This window comes from Taudactylus pleione, unplaced genomic scaffold, assembly GCF_031769625.1.
Source record: "Taudactylus pleione unplaced genomic scaffold, aTauple2 ptg000824l, whole genome shotgun sequence".
Taxonomy (NCBI): Eukaryota; Metazoa; Chordata; class Amphibia; order Anura; family Myobatrachidae; genus Taudactylus; species Taudactylus pleione.
The window spans coordinates 4,101,485-4,123,152 of NW_028285226.1; the positions used below are offsets into that span (position 1 = coordinate 4,101,485).

At 45.8% G+C, this 21,668-nt stretch overlaps 1 pseudogene; it reads right to left on the reverse strand.

The window, feature by feature from the left end:
- LOC148474670 (fatty-acid amide hydrolase 1-like) overlaps nt 1-21,668 on the reverse strand; it is a 66,725-nt pseudogene that overhangs the window by 18,646 nt on the left and 26,411 nt on the right.

Below are 21,668 nucleotides of genomic sequence, written 5' to 3' on the forward strand. Positions count from 1 at the left end.
GTGTGCTCGCTAAATAGCGAATGCCTGCTATTTTGAGTGACAGGAGGAGGCGTATGTGGGTGGTAACAGGGGAAGGTGCTTGCAAACGGGGAGTGGAGATCAGAACGCAGGCGTGCTTAAAGGTCAAAACGGGCGTTTTAAGGGTGTGCATAATTAATACAGCAGCGCCATTGACCACGTCACTTGGTTATTTTATAGTCAGAACTGCTCGCAAGATTGTGGTAGGAAAAACCAACCACAAGAATAGCGAGCAGTTCAGACGCTGTTCGATGTACTCGATTAATCTATTAAATAGCGGACATGACGTAGGATGCGAGCTGCCAGGGGGCGTTTTTTTCAAAATTACGACAGCAAGTTTTGTTTGCTCGTTCAGACATAGAGGCGTGAACAGACTGCAAAGAGCGAACGGTTCATTTGAATAGCCACCCCTTTTTCTGAGCGAGCGCAAATAGCGTCCGGCTCTGAATCAGACGCAAAGGTTTTTAGTTTCCCCTGCCTATACATACTATGCCAGGTTATCAGCCACCGCCATCTTTATTAGCCCCCCTGAATTTCCTGATCACAGAGGTCATGGCATCAGAGACTGCCCCACAAACGCTGGCCAGGATATTATTATGGATCCGTTAGAGTGCTGCCTCATGTTCACAGCACTCTAGAGCTTCAGCAGTCCCACAGCTGAACATTTAGGTCCCTGCTGACTATAGGCCGCATAGGGGAGCAAGGCCAGAAAGCATCACAGGTGGCCACGTGGTGCCTGCAGACTGTTGAGGCCCCCCGTTGATAGTTACGCCGATTGTCATAAGATATTCTTTAAGAGCTCTGCTAGGGGAGAGATGCTGAGCAAGGATCCTTATGCACATCAACTCATCGTAACATAAAGGGTTTCTCTCCCGGTCTCCTACGTGCCCTCCAGTCTGTTTACTGCAATGTTATCTATATATAACTAGAGAATTATCCTCATCCCTGTGCTCTGATCCATTGGAGATTCCATTCCACAGCTGGCAACATTCTAATATTATTGGCTCTCTCTGAGGTAAAAAAAAAACATCAAATAAATAAAAAATACTTAATTTCTATATATACTGTATATTGTTAGAGGTGTCCAGCATGGAATCTGGTATCCAGAACATTAGGGAAATCCAGAAAAAGTTCCTGTGACGCAGGACAAATTATGTGATAATTAGGAATGCAATCGGAAGCCGGCTGACATTAAGCCGGCTCCCCGACTGTTATATCCTGGCGAGGGTGAAATGGGCGGCGTCTAGATGTATACGCCGCTCATTTCCCCGATGCCGGGAGACCGGCGCCCGGCATCCCGATCGAAGGGATGCTGGGCGCCACGAGCGGACAGCCGTGGGGGGGAAGGGTTAGGTTTAGTGCACCCAGGGGGGACTTAGGGTTAGGCACCCCCCGGGAGGGTTAGGGTCAGGCTAGGGGGAGGGAGGGTTAGGCACCCTTGGGGAGGACTTAGGGTTAGGCACCCCCCCGGGGGACTTAAGTTTAGGCAGCGGGGAAGGGGGGGTTATGGTTAGGCACTTACGGGGGGGATTAGAGTTAGGCACTTGGGGGGAGGTTAGGGTTAGGCACCCCTAAGGAGGGTTAGGGTTAGGGGGGTTAGGTTAGTCTATACTTACCTTACAACGATCGGGATTTCCAGCGCTGTCGGGCTCACGCTGCCGGGATCTGTTCCAGTGTCGGCCTGCCGCTGCCAGGAATCGAACCACCGGCCATGCGGGGGCGGTATTTCATACCGATTCCGATAATTATATGTACTGAATAACTTTTCCCTCATTCACTTGGGTCACATAGCTCCTCTCAGTGATTACAGATGGTGGAGGCCAATGGCCATGTCTCCATGTATGTCTCTCTCTTCATTCTCCTAATGCTCCCCTTAGAGATTGTTTGTCATGGCTGTTTTTTGTGACTTTCCCTTCTTGCACTTGTGTAGCAGTGCTCCTCTCAGTGACTGTAGGAGGGTCACTGGTGGGCGTATCTATAATGGGTGCAGGCTATGCAGGGCACATGGGCCTCTGGCTCCCTTTATTCCGTTGTGTCACAGTGCTCCTCACAGTGACTGTAGGAGGATGTGATCATTAGTCCTGTCTGGGTGTACAACATTCCCTTGTATAACAGTGCTCCTCACAGTGACTGTAAGAGGATGTGATCATTAGTCATGTCTGGGTGTACAACATTCCCTTGTATAGCAGTGCTCCTCACAGTGACTGTAAGAGGATGTGATCATTAGTCATATCTGGGTGTACAACATTCCTTTGTATAGCAGTGCTCCTCACAGTGACTGTAGGAGGATGTGATCATTAGTCCTGTCTGGGTGTACAACATTCCTTTGTATAGCAGTGCTCTTCACAGTGACTGTAGGAAGATGTGATAATTGATCCTGTCAAGGTGTATAACTTCCCCTTATTCCCTTGTGTAGCAGTGCTCCTCACAGTGACTGTAGGAGGATATGATCATTAGTCATGTCTGGGTGTATAACTTCCCTTATTCCCTTGTGTAGCAGTGCTCCTCACAGTGACTGTAGGTGGAAGTGATCATTAGTCATGTCTGGGTGTACAACTTCCCCTTATTCCCTTGTGTAGCAGTGCTCCTCACAGTGACTGTAGGAAGATGTGATAATTAATCCTGTCAAGGTGTATAACTTCCCTTATTCCCTTGTATAGCAGTGCTCCTCACAGTGACTGTAGGAAGATGTGATCATTAGTCCTGTCTGGGTGTACAACTTCCCCTCATTCCCTTGTAGAGCAGTGCTCCTCACAGTGACTGTAGGAGGATGTGATAATTGATCCTGTCAAGGTGTATGACTTCCCCTTATTCCCTTGTAGAGCAGTGCTCCTCACAGTGACTGTAGGAAGCTGTGATAATTAATCCTGTCAAGGTGTATAACTTCCCATTATTCCCTTGTGTAGCAGTGCTCCTCACAGTGATTGTAGGAAGATGTGATCATTGGTCATGGCTGTGTTTATGACTTTCCCCTCATATTTTTATGTTTTCTCTTGGTTTTTCCATACTTTTGTCATATTATAATTATAAATATGACAAAACCCTTTTTATTTTTTTTGTTCTTTTTCACTTCAATATGAAAAGGGGTTCTATTTACTAAGCTTTGTAAGGAGATAAAGTGAACGGTACCTTATCACCATTCACTTTGGCCCGTATTCAATTTGATCCGAGCTGCGGCCCGGACTTAACGCTGCCTTCGCCTGTTTTGTAGGCGTTAAAGTATCGTGCGCGTGCCCGCGTATCCCCGTATTCAATTTGAAAGTAGGCGAAAACGGGACCCGGCGATACTTGGATCGGCGTTAAAAAAACTGGAATTTTTGGGAAATAATCCTAGGACCCCCCCAAAAGATGTCCAGACATGGGGGATCACTATGGGTACCCCCATTTTTGGCTGCAAAAGAAAATCGGGTTTTAAATAGCCGCTGCAGGTGTTTTTCTTTTGACGTTGAAGAAGTGATGCAGAAGAGCACTTAGCTAATTCTTTTCGTTTTTAAAAATGGTCCCATCAAATTTGGGGTACATGAAAATGGGTACTAGCATATTTTTAAGTCCCAAAACGCATTTTTTTAAATTCTGCAAAAATGCACCTGCCACGGCTATTTGAAACCCCGACTTCCTTCAGGAGTTAAAAATGGGGGTACCCATAGTGATCCCCCATCTCTACACATGTTTGGGCGATTTACGCCACGTGGGAACTGTCAGTAGCCGGAGCCAATCAGCGGCCGTTCTACAGTCAGTGCGGCCGCTGATTGGCTCTCGGGAAGTGCCAGCTCCATGCATGTTCCGTCAGCTGGCATCCGTCAGCTGGCATTCGGGAGCTATCAGTATGTGTGGCAACACACATACTGATAGCTGTTGCGTGGGTCGTGTAAACTCGTTTTTTTGTTTTGCTAAGTTCCTGGATTACTGCGGAGACAGGCGCCAGGATATAGGTGAGTATGAATTTTTCTTTGCAGACGCATTCATTGAGGACAATCTACTGGACAAGGGGACAGACACATCTGGTATAAGTAAGTATGTGTGAATGGGTAGGTGTGTGTAATAAAGTTATACTGTCACGGTGTGTGTGTTTTGTCTTTTTTTAACTATTTATTTTACAGTGAAGTTACAGGTGCCGCATGTCTGCTGGAACTTGTTGTTCCACAAGTGCAAAATGGCAGGCATGCTGTCACTTGTAGTTCCACTGTAGAACACAATAGTTTTACATTATTTGGCCCCCCATTACCTCCATACCCACCAAACCAGGGGTATGGGGAAGAGCCCCAGGTTTCAGCGTAAGCCTGTGGTGCTCGGGAAGGGGGGACCCTTCTTTGGGGGGCCCCCGACTCCCCAGAGATCACCGGCTTGCTCTGACCGATTTGGGATGCTAATGCTTTGGACCTGGAGCCCCGGTGATTGGGTCTCCTGGCTGTGGCATTACACCCCAGTCGGTTGGGTCTGGTGCTGGTCTTAAATATAGGGGGATCCCCACGTATTTTTTCCACCTATATTTAAACCAGAACTGGTCCCTGCAGCCTTGGGTTGGTTTCTAAAATACGGTGGAACCATACACAATTTGTTCCCCATATTTTTAGAGACCACCACTGGCTGGCAAGCCTGGGGCTGGTTTGGCTTTTGGGGGGGGACCTTATGTAATTTTTTTTGTAAATTTTTACCCCGTTTTTTTTACAGGCTAAACAAAAGGGGAATTTTCGGGAAATATTCTAGGGAACCCCCTAAAGATGTGCAGATATGGGGGATCACTATGGGTACCCCCATTTTTAACTCCTGAAGGAAGTCGGGGTTTCTAATAGCCGCGGCAGGTGCATAAATGCGGCTTTGAATAAGGTGATGCAGAAGAGCATTTAGAAGTTTTTTTAGGGCAAAACAACTATGCCCATCAAATTTGGGGTACTTGAAAATGGGGTTTAGCATATTTTAAACATGCTAAAGTGACTTAAATCATGAAAAATCCACCTGGTGCAAACACCTGCAATCAAAAAAACACTTGGGGCATACTTGGGGACCCCAACTTTTTTTTTTTCGCCCCCTTTTTCAAAGTAAATGTTTGTGGTGTCCTTAAGTTTTTTTGGTGTTTTTTTTTTACACAGATTACCTTTGGGGGACTGACTGAAGGCTGCACGGGGGTTTCCCGAAACGTTGCACCCCAAAACCCTAATTCTGCACTTTTTACCGCCTGTCATTCATAGGCGATACTTTACCGCCTATTACATTGCATTGACTTTCTGCCTAGGCGGAAAGTCTTTGAAGTCGAATACGGGTTAAAACCAAAACAGGCGATAATGACGTCATCAGCGGTAAATTACCGCAGATCCGGACTTAACGCCTCAAATTGAATACGGCCCTTTATCTCCTAACAAGGCTTAGTAAATAGACCCCTATATAACACAGAGCAGCATTTTCATGTACCATACCCTGACAGTGATTGTTACCAGCCAATCAGTGCAGACACCACATAAATGTACTTTATACACAGCCTAACACATGGTCCCAGAATTAATGTTCGCATTTCACTTTTTCAGATAATTGCTGACTACAATACTTAAATACCTGGACATGGTTTAACTGTGTATAGTGTGCATGTTCTCTTCATGTTTGCATGGTTTTCTCCCACACGCCACAAACATACTGAAAGGTTAATTGGATTCCTTCAAAATTAACACTAGTCTCCATGTCTGTATGTTAGGGAATTTAGGGGGAGATGTTTCAAGCCGCAGAGTGGGATAAAGTTACGCAACGCAACCGGTCAGCTCCTGTCATTTATCTAGTGCAGCATTTGAAATGTTAGATGCTGATTGGTTGCATTGGGCAATTACACCACTTTATCTACAGTGGTGCTTGGAAGTTTGTGAACCCTTCAGAATTTTCTATATTTCTACTGAAATTTGGCCTAAAGCTACCTCAGATTTTCACACAAGTCCTAAAACTAGATAACGACTAAAGCAAATGAGGCAAATAAATTAGACATGCTAATTTTTAAATTTTTTTGAGGATAATGATCCAATATCACAGTTGCAAAAGTATGTGAAACTTTAGGCTTAGCAGACAGGGCCGCCTTCAGATATCGTGGGGCCTGGGACGGGCCAAATAGGCAGGGCCCCCCAGCCCCCATTATACAGAGCCTCACCCTTCCCCGAGTAATCTCCCTCCCTCCGCACAACGAGGGCCCCGGGGCCTTCCCACCCACTACTTTTTCCCTGTTAAATCTACATTTACTGACAGGCGCCACCTGCGCCCAGTACTATATCCTCTCCCTACCTCTCCAACCGCCGCTGCTGTGGTGTTTATGGCTGCCTGTGGGAGGCAGGCAGAGAGGAAGCTCCCGTCTGCTTGATTGTGTTATTGGTTAGCAGCACAGAGCAGGCTGGGAGCATCCACTCTGCCTGCCTCCAACAGCCAGCCACATACATAGCAGCAGCGACGGGCGTTTGGAGAGATAGTGAGAGGGTATACTGTAGTACTGGGCGCGGGCAGGCGCGGACCACCGGCCGAGCCTGTCAGTGAACGTAAGTTTAGCAGGGTGGAAGTAGTGGACAGGCGGTAGGAGGAGCGGGCGGGCCCCCAGACTGTCCGGGCCCGGGACTCGAGGCCCGGCCGTCCCCCTTGATGGCGACCCTGTTAGCAGATACTGTATTTTGAAGGTGAAATTAGAGTCAGCTATTTTCAATCTATTGGATGGCAATCAGGTGTGAGTGGACTTGTCTTTTTAAAAGAACAGGGATCTATCAAAATCTGATGATCACAACACGTTTGTGGAAGTGTATCAGGCCATGAACATAGGAGATTTCTGAGGACCTCAGAAGAAGAGTTGTTGATGCTCATCATGCTGGAAAATGTTACAAAACTATCTCTAAAGATTTTGGACTCCATCAATCAACAGTCAGACAGATTGTGTACAAATAGAGAAAATTCCAGATCATTATTACCCTCCACAGGAGTGGTCGGCCAAAAAAGATCATGCCAAGAGCAAAGCCTCAAATAGTTTGCAAGGTCACAAAGGAACCCATTGTAACCTCTAAACAACTGAAGGCCTTTCTCACTATGGGCTAATGTCAATGTTCATGAGTCCACCATCAGGAGGACACTGAACAACAATGGTATGCATGGCTGGAAAAGCCGTTGCTCTCCAAAATGAACATTGCTGCCCATCTGCAATTTGCTAAAGATCACCTGGACAAGCCTGAAAACTATAGGAACAATGTTTTGTGGACAGATGAGTCCAAAATAGAGCTTTTTGGTTTAAATGAGAAGCATTATGTTTGGAGAAAGAAGAACACTGCATTCCAGCATAAAAACCTCATACCATCTGTGAAACACGGTGGTGGTGGTGGTGGTATCATGGTTTGGGCCTGTTTTGCTGCATCTGGCCCAGGATGACTTGTCATCATTGATGAGACAATGTATTCTGAATTATACCAGAATATTCTAAAGAAAATGTCAGGACATCTGTCCATGAGCTGCATCTCAAGAGAACGTGGGTCATGCAGCAAGACAACGACCCAAAGAACACAAGTCATTTCACCAAACAATGGTTAAAGAAGAATACATTTTAAGTTTTGGAATGATCAAGTCAAAATCCTGACCTTAATCCAATCGAAATGTTGTGGAAAGACCTGAAGCGAACAGTTCATGGGAGGAAACCCACCAACATAACACAGTTGAAGCTGTTTTGTACGGATAAATGGGGTAAAATTCCTCCAAGCCGATGTTCAGGACTAATCAACAAGTATCGGAAACATTTAGAAGCAGTTATTGCTGCACAAGGGGGGTCACACCAGATACTGAAAGCAAAGGTTCACATACTGTTGGCACTCACAGATATGTGATATTGGATAATGTTCCTCAATGAACAAATGAGCACGTCTATTTTTTGTCTCATTTGTTTGATTTGCTTCTCTTTCTCTACTTTTAGGACTCGTGTGAAAATCTGAGGTAGTTTTAGGCCAAATTTCAGCAGAAATATAGAAAATTCTGAAGGGTTCACAAACTTTCAAACACCACTGTATCTCCAAGGCTTGGTACATCCCCCTTTAGACTGTAAGCTACAACAGGGCAGGGACTGATATGAAACCCAAATATTCTCTGTACAGTGCTGAGTAAATTGGTGGTGTTATATAAATAAATGAATATTCTTCCAGGGTGCTATGTTTAAATGTATTTAGCCCTCACCCTAATATCCATCTTTCATTGCTTGTACTCAGCACATGCCACTTACAACTTATCTGCTATGGTTTTCCCTTTGTCTCCAAGAAACGCCTTCCAGAGCAGCTCATATGCATAACCCACTCGTGGAGGCCTGAACAAGATGAGCTGAAAAGAAAAATGTAATTTTAATAATGTTATATAATCTAAAATTGGTGAAATATAAGTAATGTAAGCAGTAAATGTAGAAGTGAAGAGGAAATTGTTGTTGGAATACTACAACAATTCTAGTCTTAACATTGCTTAAGTAGTTACACTGGAGGTACTGCAGGTGGTGCTGTTACCAACATGTTACTAGATGGTCTTTCAGTCTAGTGCAGATCTACTAAATGTTAGTTACTAGTTATGCTGTGTCTGTACGGTGAGAAACCGGCACTGTTCATACTACAGTTTTGCTTCATAAACCTTCTATGTTTGTTTGATGACTGATCAAAGAAGCAAGGTTATAGGACCAGGCACCATGCATCCCAGTCACCATACCTGGCACGAGAATACTGCAAAGGGGATGTGGGATGCACTACAGAAGCTGCATGAATGATCCAGTTTAAACAGAAAATTATTCCTAAGAAAACTTTACCAAATGAGACTTGGCAAAGCAAAGGACACTCAGAAGCATGTAAATGCAATACAGGAGACAGTCTATAGGTGAGGATAGAAAGTGCAATAATGTAGTACAGGTTGAGTTTCCCATATCCAAATATTCTGAAATACGGAATATTACGAAATATGGAATTTGTTTCGCATGACTGAGATATTGAAACCTATACTTTTTGATGGTTCAATGTACACAAAGTATGTTTAAGGCACAAAATTATTAAAAATATTGTATAAAATTACCTTCAGGCTTTGTGTATAAGGTATATATAAAACATAAATTAATTTTACATTTGTACACAAACTTTGTTTGAGCCACAAAATTATTGAAAATATTATATAAAATTACATGCAGGCTGTGTGTATAAGGTGTATATTAAACATAAATGCAGTCTGTTTAGATTTGGGTCCCATTCCCAAGATATTTCATTATGGTATGCAATCATTCCAAAATACGGAATATTCTAGTAAGGACATTTATGTGCTTACCTGTTAAAACTAGGGGTGAGTGGGTTCGGTTCTACTCGGTTCCGTTCGGTTTTAAAAACCGAATCTTATTAGCTATCCAATACTCGTGACAGCTGATAGCCAATAAGATTCGGTTTTTAAATCCGAACGGAACCGAGTAGAACCGAATCCGCTCACCCCTTAAATCCATAGGACACAGGCTTTACGCTTGGTATAGGTTGGTGAGTAGGAGTCTAGGCACCAAATAGTTAAAACTCTTTACCCATGAGCCCCTGCTCCCTCACCCCCATGACCCTCTCCCAGCCACAGGCAACTCAGTTAAGTTAACATGCCTAAAGAAAGAAGGAGGAGAAGGAAGAACGAGTCACATACAGGTCCAAAAACAAAGCAGATGCGGACAGGAGAACCTGAAGCAGAGCAAAGTCCCACATAAATCTCCTTTTCTGCTTTCTCCATAGGGGACACAGGCTTTACCCTGGGATGTCCCAAAGCTAATCTCCTAAGGGAGGGAACGCTCCTGAGCTGCGCTGAGAACTCTTCTCACAAAAGTCCCAACAGAAGAGGCGAAGGTATCAAAGGAATAGAACTTCACAAAGGTATGGGCAGAGGACCACTTGACAGCTTTACAAAGTTGCTTCGCAGAGGCGCCATGTCGAACTGCCCCCCCCCAAAAAATAAATAAATATATATATATATATATATATATATAGTAAATACTGCTAGTGCATGCATGATAATGTACCAGATTAAGAACAGCTATGCATTATAGAAAATACATCATAGTCCTGTGAATTATAATATATGTATAATTCAAGTGCACAGCTTGGAACCTGATCCCTAGAGGAGAGATTGGCCCCCAGGCAGTAGGGCCCACCAGGGGTTTGCTCTGTACCTCTGTGGGCCAGTCTGAACCTTGACATGTACCAGACAGGGCCCCATCTGCGTGCTCCGCTCACCTTGTGTCCAGCATCCTCTAGAAGATGTTTGGTTTCTAGAAGAACTCGTCTCATACCGGGGTTCGCCTGGAAATATCCGTCCTCTTCATAATATCCAATTCGGAGAGGTTTGGTAGAGGAGTAAATCTATAGAACAAAGATCAGCGAGATGAGGGTGTGTCGTAGTGCTGGTCACTAAGTGAATTATAAGTTCTGTACTAAGCTCCCAAAAGATATACCCCGTTTTCTGCTGTAAACATGATATTATTATGGTTTTCTGTGGAAATCGGTATAAATCTCACTCCTCCCAAGGGAACATCAGAGTTAGGGAGCCATTCCCCTATCCCCATACACTCCTCACCTATTATATATGTGTGTGTGTCTCATTACCTCCTCATTGAAATGAAGGGGTGGCAAATTTGGGTCCAGGCGAAAAAACTCATCACACCATAGAGCCCTCATGGAAAGTACCAGAGTGTCCACATCTCTCGCCATAGGTCCTGTGCATAGTGACACTGAAATAACAGATACATAATAAATGTTCACCCTTTTTACACTCCATCGCAGTCTGGGCAATAGGAGATACCAAAAAAACGTCCAACCCCAATATAATGTATTACTATCTGTGCAACAGACATGCAACAAATGCGTATCTCTTATATCCTATTACTATCATAGAAATAACACACATGCAACACATGTACACAGTACCTGTTACATCCTATTACTGTCATAGATATAACACACACATTGTACAAATATGCACCCTCTCTTACACGTTTTTAATGTCACCATTGACTCCCATTAAAAGTGTACCTCTCTTGTACCCCATTACCCTCACTGAAGTAACAGACATATAATACTCTGTGCTGTGTACCGGTATCTCAGTTTACAGCACACAGGAGCAGCTGACTGGGGTCACAGAGCATGAGCCCAGCGATCAGCTGACAGGAGTCCCGAAGGTGCTCACTGATCACCAGCCCCTGGTGCAGGTGAGTGTTATTTATTTATTTTATTCTGATTATTTTTCTATGTAATCAGCCTGTGGTCTATCAGACACACATGGCTGATTACAGAAGCCTGCTCCGGGCCCTGCTTTTCCTGTCAGCAGGCAGAGAAGGCTGAGCTGGAGATGGGAAAATGGGGGAAAGCCTGCATAACACCATCTCTAAATAGCGTTCTTATAGCAGGACTCCATCCCCTGCATCTTTTCACAATTTCTTTTAGTAATCTGAAACAGATCACATTTTCCCTTCCAAGTATGGGAAAGGCAATCTGCTTACTAAAACAGTGCAAATTTAAGGGCCGTGGAGTAGTTTTTATGAAAACTGCTCCAAAAGCTCTTTAATACATTTAAGTTATACTAAAATCAGTGCTCGAAGTGGGAATTTTGAGGTGGGGGTATGGAAATTTGAATAGCCCCCCAGCAGCACACTACACACCCCTTCTTCCCCACTGAGCTGTGGAGTGATCTCCAGGGTTCCCTTAATTGGGAGCTTGTCTAGGCTGTATTATGGCTGATGCTCCTGAACAGGAGAGTCATAGCAGCTGAGCTGCGTCTTCTTGTTTCTGCATCCAAGAGTACCGACAGCAGAGCAGCAGTTGTCCCACCCCTGAACCAGCTCATCAGGTGAACAACTGCCTGTCAAGGATCCGCGACGCTGGTAACTTTGGATGACAGGGGTACAGGGGCGGATCCAGGAAAAAATGACAGGGGGGGCACCATGATTGACATGTGTGGTGTGGGGGGGGGTGCCAACTGTGTGAGGGAGTGTGGCCCATGTGCTCACTGTGAATATAGGGTCCGTATATATAGATAATTGTATCATATACAACAATATATATGGTATATAGTTCTACTTTTACTTTGAGCAGCTCAGTGGATTAAGGGGCATATTCAATTAGCGGCGAAAAGTCAGTTTCTGCAGAAAAGTATTGCGAGTGACGTCATTTCGCCATGTGAAAAGTTTCCTCCGTATTCAGGGCCTGATTCAGAGCCGGACGCTCTTTGAGAGCGCTCGCTCTGAATCAGGGCGTCCCTTTTTTTTTTAAAAGACAGCCTCCCGGCCGCTCGCATAGCTGTGGGAGACCACCCACAGCTTATGCGAGCGGCCAGGTGATGGTCGCGATGGTCAAGACCATCGTGCTTGCGATGAGACCCTTGTGGTAGGGTCTCGTGGCCGCAAGCCCCAGTGGAATTCCTACTCTAATAGAGCAGGAAGTACACCTACTGACATCACGAGTGATGTCAGTAGGGCCGCCCACAAACGGCAGGCGTTCCCCCTGCCCGCCTCCAAAACAGGGCAAGCTGCCCCGCTTTGGTGCGAGACCCGTAGTGACGGAGCGCCCGTCGCTGGCCGGGTCTCACGCATGCGCACGCCGGAGCCGGCTCCAGCGTGCGCAGGGGGGGACCATTGACCTGCTTGCGAGTGCTGTGCACTCACGAGCAGGTCTGAATCAGGCCCAGAATTCCATAGACTTTTCGCCGCTGCGGAAAGTCAATGTATTGGAATAGGCGAAAAAGTTCCGCCTATTAATAGGTGTTGAAAAAAAGTGCAGAATTGGAGTTTTGGGGTGCAAAGTAGCGAGAACCCCCCTGCAAGCTTGGGACAGATCCACAAAGGTAAACTGCATCAAAAAAAGTTTAGAAAAATACTTTAGATCACCCCAAAAATTTACTTTAATTTTGGGGGCGAAAAAGTCGAAATTTGGGAGACAAACTTAAAAACTAGCGAAATAGACTCCAAGGGGGTCTCCAAGTATGTCCCAGGTGTTTTTAGGATTGCGGCAGGTGGATATTTTACGTTTTTTTAAACTTCACTTTAGCAACTTTAAAATATGCTAGCACCCATTTTCATGTACCCCAAATTGCTGGGACTAGTTATTTTCACCAAAAAAAACCTGTCAACTTGTACCCGTTCCACCCCCCTCTTGGTGCCCCTGTGTACGGCGCACGTGATGTATTGTTACATCGCTTGACACATCGTTTGGTCACACCGTCGTATGGTGTGTACCCAGCTTTAGAGGCCATTTTCTGCTCCTCTTAAAATATATCATTGATTACAATCTGTCACATGACCTCAATAACAGCACTAATATAGATATGTTTTATTAATACAGAATACTAACAATTTATTAATATATTGTTTTAAGAAACAAGTGGCCCTGTGTGCAATACCCGCTAGTACCCTCCCCCTTTTTGTTGTGTCTCCATTTCCCCTCGCCCCCCCCAAAAAACAATCAATCAATCAATCAGTAGTTTATAATAAAATAAAAATCTGAATTTACTTAAAAGTTCACGTTAGCATTAGCAGCACAAACCTTTATCAGTGAGGGTCCGAGGGACAGGAGCCAGGAGATGCAAGAATAAACTATATTAATAAGTAGGCTATGAGCTGTCAATCACTGACAGTCAATGCACATCATTTCTGCACTGATTGTCAACAAGTGACAGCTCTGTATCAGTATATGTATACAGTAGTTTCTTCTTGCTGCAGTGGCTGTCATCTCTGTCAGGCTGACCTTGGACCCCAGCCCTGCTGTGCTGTGTTGTGTGTGGGGGCGGAGCCGTGGTGCTGTGTGAGGGGGCGGAGCCATGGTGCTGTGTGTTCTACAACAGAAGCAGCACTTGCCGGGGCTTCTAGTGAGTGTTTGCTGCAATCTCCGACACGGGCCCCCTCCTCTCTCTCCGGTGGCCGGCAGCGCACTGAGTTGTACGCGGCCAGCGCCGAAGTTATAGACTCTGGGCACTAGGGTGTGCCCAGAGTCTATAGAGTTTGCACAGGTCACCGGGAAAATGGGTGTGCAGTGCGGGGCCCCCCTGGACCCAGGGGCCCGGGTACCCCACACATCCTGCACCCATTGTAGATATGCCCCTGCGAGCGGTTCAGTGTCTTTGCACTTAACCCCATGCAACGACACTCCCAGACAGGCCCGGCATGGATGGTGGACTCGAGTTCATTCCTGAGTGGGAGGTGAGCAGTATTGCCGATGGAAATTTTGCATTGAATCATGTGATAACCAGCCTACACTGTCCTATACTTGGTACCAGTACACCTGTAACTGAGGGTCCTTTTAATGTTTTTATGCAATTAAAACATTTATGCACTATGGAGCGCCCCCTATCTTTCTTTGTAATTTAGTGATATATATTTATTATATTAACAAGTATATTGGCCCTGGCATATGCTATCACCTCCCCAGCTTTGCTCCACCCTGCCCCAGCAGTGATGCAGCTGCTCGCACTGTTCTCACCCGCCTCCCTCTGATACTAGGCAGGGGAATAGCGAGGGTGGTTCCAGTGGAGCATGAGCTCTGGGCGCCAAAATGGACAGAGGGCGCCATCCAGGTTTCCCGGAATTCATGGGGCGCTGCACAGTATGACGGTCACCTGTTAGTTTTATCTCGGTTTCTTTCTTCTATATCCTAAATAAGTTACAGATTGGAGATCCGTTTCTACATTTCATGCTCCCTCAAGCTGCCCAGATTGCCTGCCCTCCGGCCCCCCCCTCCTCTGTGATCATCTTCTGTCACCTCCCCTTTCCTGTCAGATTCATTACATTCACTTCTCACCTCTTTAATTCCCTCCCCTATCTACCATGAGATCGGCTCTTTGCCCCTCCCCTCTCCGTTCTTATTGGCTTCTGTCACCACCCCTCTCCTTTTCTTATTGGCAGGTATGAGTTTTAAAAAAAGTCACTGCTTTGCTATGTAAAGTAATGAGGTGTTCCTAGGCATGACCACAAAGTGTTATTTGAAAGATCTTTTAATAGATACTGTATTAGGAGACCTGGAATAATGGTGGTAGACAGAACATGGTTAGTTGTACTCACATTAATATAGGTGCAATGTATATTTGTGAAGTAGGAGCATAGCTGAGAATGGAGCTTCCCATAGGTGTTCCCACTCCAGTGAAAGCTGCTTGGGGCAGTAATTGGAGTAATTAGCTGTGCACCCTGTGGAATCTCACTCTAGCACATGTACTCTGTCAGTTTAAGTTAAATGATCAGAATATATAATACTATCTCCTCTATTGACTAATCACAATGATTCAAATTAGATAAAAGTCAGATCCTAGGTGCTATACATAAATAAAGCAGTGCCAAAGCAGCTACTCCTTAATGTCAGAAAGTGCCTCACCAAAGCATTCTATTCTCCCAATGGGACCTCAACGCCCAATGTGATACTGCCACTTGTTGCTGTTTTTATATTCACTTCAGTATTCCCCTGCAGGCTGGCCATACCCCACTGGCACAGTTGAGTACAGGGAGGGGGCGCTACGACATGCACTTTCTCTGGGCGTCATGGTTCCACACTGCTCCTCTGATACTAGGTACCCCGTTCCCCGCGTCTGGTCCTCCTTTGCTAGGTCTGTTCCTCCGCCCTAGCAATGGGAGCGGTCAGGGCTCACACATCGGCATACACTCCGTGTGCATTGAGGAGACGGGACAGACAGTAGGAAATTATTATAGCAATATATACAGGAGGAATAGGGCTCACCTCTGTCTGCTTGAAGTTGGCTTAAATCCAGCAATTCCACAAACACTGGACGGGAGGCGAATGCTGCCAGCAAGGTCACTTCCAATACCAAGAATTGAACCTCCACCACCAATCAATGCCCCCTCCCCACCGAAAGATCCTTATACCCCCTTGGCTCTGTTATGGGGGTTTAGTGTGTGTCCATATATTGGGTTACTGGTTTCACAGCTACAGTAGGAGAAAGCGGTAGAGAGTATTATGTAATAGTACATAGCATTGGAATAAATTCCTAATACAGAAAATGTATATAATCGATGTCTGATTAGAATATTCAGCAAAGGGTGGAAATTATATATTATGTGCATATAAGAGTTTCATATAACAAGAGTAGATTTTACAGTCCAGTGTTCTCCATGCAGACTGTTGGTAAAGAGTTGTGTATGCATTACCTTACCCATGATCCTCTGCCAGTAGTGGATGGACATGTGTAAATCCTGTTTAAATCCCCTTTAACCGGGTACACACTAGATGATATTGTGGATCGGACTATATATCGTCCACATCGGGCAGTGTGCAACCACTATGTCACTGACGATGCTGGCTCCTGGGCATCGGCAGCGTAGTCACCCATCGGACCTGCATGCAGGTCCGACAGGCAATATCGTCAACTGGGGGCCATGCTGCCGAATGGCCCCCGAAGTCACTCCCGGCATACTCACTTGCCGATGTCAGAACTGCCACCTGGATCCGCCTTACTTGACATCGGCTGGGTACTCATCGTTAAGTGTGTAGCCAGTATAAGACTATGCACTGCTTAGTGGACTGAGCCCCATAGTAAGGGTGACTGTTAGCTGCACTCCAGGGCAAGGAACAATAAATGATCTTTCCAATCCCATGGGATCTATGTGTGAAGAGTGTGAGATAATAGAAGTGCAATGAATTGAGTTTAAGTAGTTTAAAATCCAACCCCAACCAAACTACTAAGAAGTCTATATCAGTATGATCAGTGCCTCAATGGAGTTCAAGCCCAACAGGATAGTTCTGACCTTGTCTGACTGGATGGACGAGGAGATGAGGACTAATAGTACAGATACAGGACCCGAATATAAGTCACACTCAGGTCCAAATGCGACCACATTCAGAATATTGACTGTGTATGGGCAGTCAGCTACATATCACGAGAATCAGGCTTACAGAGAGAGAGCAGCAGATACGAGATACAATAAGCAGAGTTTCAAGTGGGAGATGAGCTGAGCTAGACACATGTGGAACTACAGCAGTGTTTCCCATCCTCAGTCCTCAGAGTTCCCTAACAGTACGTTGTACAGACTAGAAGATCTGGAAAACATGCACTGTTGATGGTCCCCGAGGACTGAAGTTGGGAAACTTGAACTATAGAGATACTGGGGCTGATGTAGATTTGGACACATTTTGTGCAGTTTGCATGGGATGAGTCTGAGCCACGTGGAACACTGAATAGGCAGCTAGGTACACTGCCATCGAGCACCCACATCACATAGACCTGTGGATAGGAACTACCAGCAAAAACAGCAGAGACTTCTTGAATTTACCATAAAAGAGTCTGAGGAACATTTGTCTTGGCAAACACAATGGCTCCTTGTTTCTTAAAAACCTTTACCGGGACGCTGTCCTCTTCCTCCACCTCATCGAGGTACTGCACAAGGCCGCAAGTGGAAGGATGGCCCTGAAAATCCAACAAAGGTGCTGTTAAAAGGGCGTCCGTGCTTCACAGGTGAGTCAGTTTGAGCCTTTTATTAAAGGTTCTATTCATTATCACTTATTTTTACAAAAGCAGGTGAAAATTTAAATTTTCACCTGCTTTTGTAGAAAATACGTTTTCAGGCCATCCATCAAAAAGGTAATGCAGGAGACATCACAGATATGTCCTGCTTACCCTCCTCTCGGCGAATGGCCCGCTGTCCCCATACACTAGTATCACATCTATCTCCTACTTACCTTCCTTCCTTCCTCTCGCGGAATGGCCCACTGTCCCCATATACTAGTATCACAGATATCTCCTGCTTACCCTCCTCTTGGGGAATGGCCCGCTGTCCCCATACACTAGTATCACATCTATCTCCTACTTACCTTCCTTCCTTTCTCTCGCAGAATGGCCCTCTGTCCCCATATACTAGTATCATAGATATCTCCTGCTTACCCTCCTCGCGGGGAATGGCCCGCTGTCCCCATACACTAGTATCCATCCTCTCGGGGAATGGTCCGCTGTCCCCATACACTAGTATCACATCTATCTCCTACTTACCTTCCTTCCTTCCTCTCGTGGAATGGGCCACTTTCCCCATATACTAGTATCACAGATATCTCCTGCTTATCCTCCTCTCAGGGAATGGCCCGCTGTCCCCATACACTAGTATCACATCCTCTCGGGGAATGGTCCGCTGTCCCCATACACTAGTATCACATCTATCTCCTACTTACCTTCCTTCCTTCCTCTCATGGAATGGGCCGCTTTCCCCATATACTAGTATCACAGATGTCTCCTGCTTATCCTCCTCTCAGGGAATGGCCCGCTGTCCCCATACACTAGTATCCATCCTCTCGGGGAATGGTCCGCTGTCCCCATACACTAGTATCACATCTATCTCCTACTTACCTTCCTTCCTTCCTCTCGTGGAATGGACCGCTTTCCCCATATACTAGTATCACAGATATCTCCTGCTTATCCTCCTCTCAGGGAATGGCCGCTGTCCCTATATACTAGTATCACAGATATCTCCTGCTTATCCTCCTCTCAGGGAATGGCCCGCTGTCCCCATACACTAGTATGAGGAGACAAATTCATTGAGCGCCGGAAATACTATATTTTTGGAGATTGCCTGCGGGAGCATTCGCCATCTTCAGATGATATTTGCTCCCGCTCGCAGCGCACACCTCGCTCCTCCATATTGGAAGGAGTTCCGGGTTGCAAAGAGGGATCCGAAACCCCTGTTTGGCTGCTTCCGCCAGACGCCGGGGCTTTTTTGCGCGAGTGTGAACTCTAGTTCACGTAGGCGCACTAGTTTCACTGCTCCTAAAGACTCGGAGAGACAGGAGATTTTTGGATCAGCTGTTTCCGCGTCGGAGCAATGATGATTTGCTTCGGCACTTGCTGCAAGTTGGATTGTTATATATTGGGTTATCTGATGGTATAGTAGTGAGTGTGTACCAAATTATAATTTACAATTTTTACATTATTTAGGCACTAAGATCCTGATTCAGAATTTCCCTCAAGGCTGCCGAAGCTGCTGCCACATTGTGTGGTCTAAAATAAATGCAAATCTTCTTCTGTATTCAAATTTGGCAGAACCACCCCTATCCGTCTGTTGGTGAAAGTAGTCGTCATCACTATCAGCACGCATTAACACCAGCCCGATACCTGCACGTTCATTTGTGAATAGCCCACAATACAGCCTACATGTCCCCAGCCCCCCCCCCCTCCCCCCGGGACACTCAGATGAGTGGTAGTCCAGTGCAGATGAGAATAGTCAGTAGCATGGGAGGGGGAGGAGGTGACAAAGTGGGAGGAGCACAAAAGCAGGGTTCCAGTCAATAGATAGATATCATACCCCATCTGTGTCACCCCTGTTTGTCTTCTCCTCCCTTTTAGAGTGTAAGCTCTTACGAGCAGGGCCCTCTACCCTCTTGTGCTTCTCCCTACTTTAGTTTCATCTACTTCTTACTCACCACAAGGGCACCTAACACTTGGTTGCTTATGCTCTGTTGCAGAGCTGTAACTAGACTGTTTGGTGCCCTGTGCCAAAAAGAGCATTGGCCCCCCCCTCATTTTTCAAATAATGCACCCAAAAAAGGGCCATGGCTTCATGGGGAAGGGCCAGGGATGAGATAGGAGAGGCCAGGAGATGCTGGGGATGAAATAAGAGGAAGAATGATAATAAACAGAAATTTGACAGGCCCAAACAGCGCCCCCTGACCTGTGGTGCCCTGTGCCATGGCACCGGCCACACTACCCTAGCTACGGCCCTGCTCTGTTGCTTATCTGGGTGTTATGGTTGCTAATGTAGCAATATATATATTATCCATGTCCTGGTCCTGTATTGTATTGTTCTGTAAGTCGCTGGTCTACAATTTGTTTATGTACTTGGTAAGGCGCTGCGGAACATTTGTGGCACCATATAAATAAATGATAATAATAATAATAATAATAGCTATGAAAAAGGTTGACAATGTTAGACAGGCAATAGGTTGACAAGGACAAAAGGTCGACACAGAAAAGGTTGACATTGATAAAGGTTGACAAGGTCAAGATGTTGACACTAATATGGTCGGCACTTTTTTTTTGTTTAAGGTTAGACACTTTCCAGATGGTTAGGGATAGGCACTTGAAGGGACCGTTCGGGTTACGCACTTACCTCGACGGTTACGGTTAGGCACCATGAGGGAGAGAGGTACCAAGAGGAGGGTTACAGATAGGGTTTAGAAAATAAATGTCTACTAATTTTGTGTTAACCATTTGACCCTGTCGACATTTTGTACCTGTCGACCTCCATCCATGTTAACCTTTTCTGTGTTGACCTTTTGTCCCTGTCAACCTATTGTCTGTCTAACACCTGTTGTCTATTTTATTCTTGACTATCTTTTATACCAAGCCCAGGTGGCAGTCAGAGGAAGAGCAGAGAAGGTGAGAGGGAGTGTGTTCTGAGATGGGGTCGGAGATGTAGCAGCGGGAGGAGTGATACCCTGTGACATAATATATAATATAATAGTTACCTGATAACCGACATGTTCCTTTATAGAGATGGGGATTCCGTACAGTGGACCCTTTTCCTCTTTCTTTAGAAGTCCTTTGAGCTGGGCCTCTATGTCCGGCATAAAAAAGGTCACGCAGTTCAGATTGTCATTTACTTCCAGCGCCTGTGTGAGAAGATATTAATCAGAGTCTAATGCGATCACTTTACTTATACATATCGCAGGGACGGGATCCTATCGGAGCCCCCTGTCCCTGTCTGTGAAGATTGATACTTCTGGATGATACTTAATTGTTATTGGCGCGAATAGCGGAGATAAGAAATTATAATTATTGGGTCATAAGCCCAATAATTAATAAATGGGCCCCTTAATGAAGCAAAGAATGCTCATGTATCATTGCTTCCCTTGTCTGCATAGTTACAGGTATTAGGCAGGCTTATGCTGTGTCCATGCAATAGATCAGTGCTGAATCCAATGCAACAAATGTATCTATAACTGTATTAGTGTATCATACGGATCCCAAAAATGGAGACTAAAAGCAATTGAAGGGACCTCCTGTCTGGTCCATATAGTCACTTGGAGGTGGTGGGGAGGGGGGGGGGAGGGGCAGTCCTTCAGAGACTATTCCATTCCTATTAGGCGAGTTTTGGGGAATGGATGAACAGAGATGTAGTTACCTTGCCTGCTGTTTAAATCTCGGCGGAATATCGACAGCCGGCGCCCCAAACATAAGTATAGAGGGGCCTGGTTACGTGTTAGCCGTGGGGGGAGGGTTAGGTTTAGGCACCACGGGGGGATAGGGTTAGGCTCCGGGACACACACACACACACACACAAAATCTCAGCTAGCTTAATATAGTTGTATTCTGTAGCACTCAATAGAAAGCAATCAGTTTATGTTCTGTTGGGTTGGGTACAGGATGCCAGTGGTAAGGATACAGACAGCGACATCCCGACAGACTCCCGACGCGTACAGCCAGAGCCGGCCCTAACCAGTTTGATGCCCTAGGCAAGATTTTGGGTGATGCCCCTAGCACCATCGCTAGTTCCGCCTCTGACCCAGCACCCCTCTCCAAGCACAGCACCTATCAACCAGCAGCACAGATCACAGCAGCAGTCAGCAACATCCATCACCCCATACCCATTGCAATCCTCATCCACAGACATTTTAGTGCCCTGTGCCAGCAAGAGCATTGGCGCCCCCACTCCCTTGTTTGTCTCAGGTTACTGGACTCCGCAAAGGTCC